The sequence below is a fragment of the Arachis ipaensis genome, chromosome B09 (genome assembly GCF_000816755.2).
Source record: "Arachis ipaensis cultivar K30076 chromosome B09, Araip1.1, whole genome shotgun sequence".
Taxonomy (NCBI): domain Eukaryota; kingdom Viridiplantae; phylum Streptophyta; class Magnoliopsida; order Fabales; family Fabaceae; genus Arachis; species Arachis ipaensis.
Window position 1 is genome coordinate 17,858,407 of NC_029793.2, and position 4,134 is coordinate 17,862,540.

The following is a 4,134-nucleotide window of genomic DNA, read 5'->3' on the forward strand; positions in this document are numbered from 1 at the left end:
TGAATATTGAAGAAAATTCAGCCTTGGACAAAATTAATTCAAATATTAGTGGCTGAATATTAAAAAAAAAAAAGAAATCCAAAGTTGGTCCAAGAAACTAATAAAAAACCCAAATAAACTCTTCTCTTGGTCCAACATTATTATTGATCCAAACTAGAAGAAGAAAGAAGTGGATCAAGACATGCTTCGGTTATCTACTCGAATCCAAATTCCAATTCAATTAATTATATTCCTTGGTAACCGAAACTCTCATGGTTAATGGACTTCATACTACATCTCAATTAAGCTCATACTTTTTTTTGTCCACGGTATCTCCCAACCCGATAGGTCAAGGATTAATCCGTCGCGAATCGGAGCTCCATTTAAGGGTCTGCCGCTGGCCAATGAATTGCTGCATGCACAAGGCGGGATTCGAAACCCCGACACTTGCTTAAGCGGACGAGTGAGCTGACCACTCGACCAACCCAAATTAGTTAATTAAGCTCATACTTAAGTAACCAAAAATCAAATCAATTCAATTTATTTGCATTGAAAGCTCCACGGTTACCTACTTCCCATTGTGGAATGGAATTCAAAATTAAATTGGTTTAATTGCATGCATTGGTAACTGAAAGAAAATTCAAATTGATTTGATGGAATTTACTGCTCCACACGTTACTATGCATAGGGGAATGGAAGTGGGATTTAATTTGGTTTAATTTTATTCATTGCTTCCAAAGTTTCCTTTTCTCTTTTCTCTCTTCTCTCTTGTTTTTGTTTGTCACTTCTATCAGGAAAAGAAGATGGAAGAAGCTATCAGAGAAAATCACAGAGAGGCTAGAAAGAAGCAAGCGGCTAAGGTGATGATGGCCCTTGCAAAAAGAAGATCCAAGGCATGGTGTGGCTGAGATTTTTGCCACAAATGGAAAGATGTGAAGAAAAAGCTTCAAGATCTCCATGCCTAAAGTAGTAGCAATCCGTCTCGGTCAGAGAAAAAAATCCTTGAGGTGAAGCTCGTTTCCACTTTTGTTCATCCATCACAGAAGGTAGCTAATGTAGCTATGTGGAAGTAGAAGCAAAAATAGAATAGATGGAGCTGTCAAGGATCAAGAGTTCATCAAGGGTCAGAAATTCTTCTTGGGGACCAAGTCAAGATGGAAGGCTCAGATTGATGAAGCTTGATGAGAAGGGATGAGAGAGAGGTAATTGCATGTTGGTTTTGCTTTCGGTTTTCCCTCTCTTTTCTCTCTGTCTGAACCGGCCTTTGTATTGAAGAAGAAGAAAGTGACTTGGTTGAACCGGTTTCAACCTTGAAAGCTTCCCCTTCTATAATAAGGGTGAACGGCCAAGGATTGAGACAAGGAGTGAGAGCACATGTTTGGGTTCCCATAACTCTTTGAGCTGTTTATTCTTCTCCTTCATGGCTTTCATTGATTATTTCTTTATCTCAGTTTAGTCTGTCTGTGTTTCATTGGTAAAAGGCAAAATGTGAGGTTTTGTAAGAAAAAACCAATGGGTGGAAAAAGGCAAAGTTAAAGAAAAAGCCATTATTATCTCAGAAATTCTTTGTATGTATTTCTGTTTTGTTGTCATGATCCTGAGGGGATTCCCTTACAAGTTGGGTTAGCACTTTGCGGTTGAAAGCTAGATTGAGGTCTAGTCAAGTTCAGGTTGGGGTAGAATTTGGACTTGTTCCCTTGCAAGTTGAGTTAGTACTTTACAGTTGAAAGCTTGGCAGTGGTCCAAGTCAAGTTCAGTTTTGGGGGTAGATTCTGGACTTGTCCCGGATAGGAATGGGTAGTTCATAGGGAAGAATTGGTGTATGTAATCTGTTGATTATAGTGAAATTCCGTCACTATTGTGATGGAGACTGGATGTAGGCTGCATTGCACTTAACAGCTGAACCAGGATACTTCTGGGAGTGATTCTCTCTTTCTCATCTACTCCATTTTTGATTCTATTGCGTAGGAGACAAAATTGAAAAATATTTACTAACCGGTTACGAGACAAAAAGAAAATGTCTCTTGACTTGTTATGAGACAAAAAATAAAAATATCTCCTGAAACTATCTTAAAAAGCAGAAAGTAATATTCAGCAAAAAAGAGGGACTAAGATTCAACCCCCTTTCTCTTAGCCACTGATTACCATCACTAACTATTTTTGATGACGTAGTGTTATGTGATTAACAATAAATTAAAATTAAATTCTTCAATTAAACCACACTTAAACCATTAAATTTTTGAACTTCTAATTTTACATTCATTTATCAATTTGGTTTTGCGGAACCTTGGTATCTACATACACCATCCCTAATTTCTATCTCACATAGAACTTTTCCATCGTCATCACTTTCACACTTTTGGTAACATCTAAACTCAATCCCCTAACTATTTCTAGCACTCTTTTTGACTTGACCATTGAAATTTCTTTGTAGATATGACTCTCACGGTTTTTGTGGACTCTATAAATAATTATCTAGTCCGGAAGTTCATGTTCCCATCCTATTTCTATTATCTTTAACCCACGAAAATCGCCAAACCCATAGAACCCAATCCAATAAACAACCCTCTTCTGTTGCATGATGAGAGAGTCTCCAAGTTCACGCAATCTAGGAGACATGTAGAGGAGTTATGTCAAAAATAAATAATATTAGTGAAAATAATCTCTTCCACAAGAGGCGTTTCTGACAAAAGGACTTTGTCAAGCTCAAGCTGTAATTTATGGAAGTGGTTAGGAGAAGTTGGATGCAGTTACGACGGGTTACTCACCCCAAAAGAAAGCAAGGACTTTAATAAACGTTTGTGCCACAGTGCCAGTTCATTGATATTTTAATTTCTAGAATTGCCTATAAATATTAAATAGAACCTTTTGGATCATAAAATAATATTGGGATCATTTGACAAGTGTTACGGCCTGACCCAAGCAGTTTACGAGTCGGCCCGACCTGAGCAGGGTCGGGGGAGATGCTCAGGTTCCAACCCGGACACGCGTCCCTGACAGCTTTGCTACAGCTGTGCAAGGGAGGCCTTGAAGAAGGTGGGCCTGTCCCTGCAGGGCCTACCTCTGATACGGTATATATGGGGAAGGACCTACCCTTCCCCCAAGGTACGTCACATACCAATCACGCCTCTTTTCGCCTGCACAACCCACTGACTTAAGCATCGGAGTGTCTTTGCAGGTGACACCTCCCTTCCACATCTGAAGAACTTGGGACCTCGCTTACCCCCCAATCCGGAGACGTACGTCCAGTCGATTTCTCCCCTATTGATCGAGATACTCACCCGACCCGTCCGATATCCGACCTACCGAACAACAAGTATTCTAAATATTGGTAGGGCTCCATAACATGACATTGTGTTTCAATTTGTTTGGATTTCTTTTGCCTGTTTATCTTCCAAGAGTTTTCAAGTTGTATTAGTGTGGCCACAAGGAGAAGGAGTAATCAAAATCAATGGAGTGGTTCCTTTGTAGTCATGTTTCAAGCATTGGATTAGTTCATGTACATGTTATTTTATTTTATGAAAATATTCAAAAACTATCAAAATTTATTATTTTTAACCATTATTTTTAATCATCAATTCAGTTTTTTTAGTTTAGTAGCTCAAGAATATATTTTTAGTCTATATTTAAAAATATTAATGATTAATTTATGGTCAAAAAATAAATTTTAATAATTTATTATTTTTTTTTAATTTTATTTGGATGTATTAGGTCTTGAACCGTATTTTATTTGTCATTTTTTAATAAGAACAGCGATGGAATAGATAAGAGCGAATTTTGGCGCTAAGACTACTTAAAAGTTAAAGAAAAAAAGCCTCAAGTTGAAGAAGACGAGGGAGGAAGAAGATGGTGTATTCTTTATTTGGATTTCTTCTTAAGCCCATACTTGAAGTGTTTTACCTATTTTTGTATTTTTGTTTGTTATTTTTAGGGCTAGTATGAGCCCAAAATTGCTCATTTTTTTTTTGGATGTTGTAAGTGTCGCACTTATCCCTTTCTTAATGGAGCCATGGAGGTCACATTGTTGTCAAAACCGATCAAATTGGGTTTAAGATTAACAATAAAATCATCCTACATACTATGTATTAGTATTTGGCGAGTTCTCCTGTATAGAAAGTGGCATTTCGATATGAATATCTTCAATTATCCGTAAGA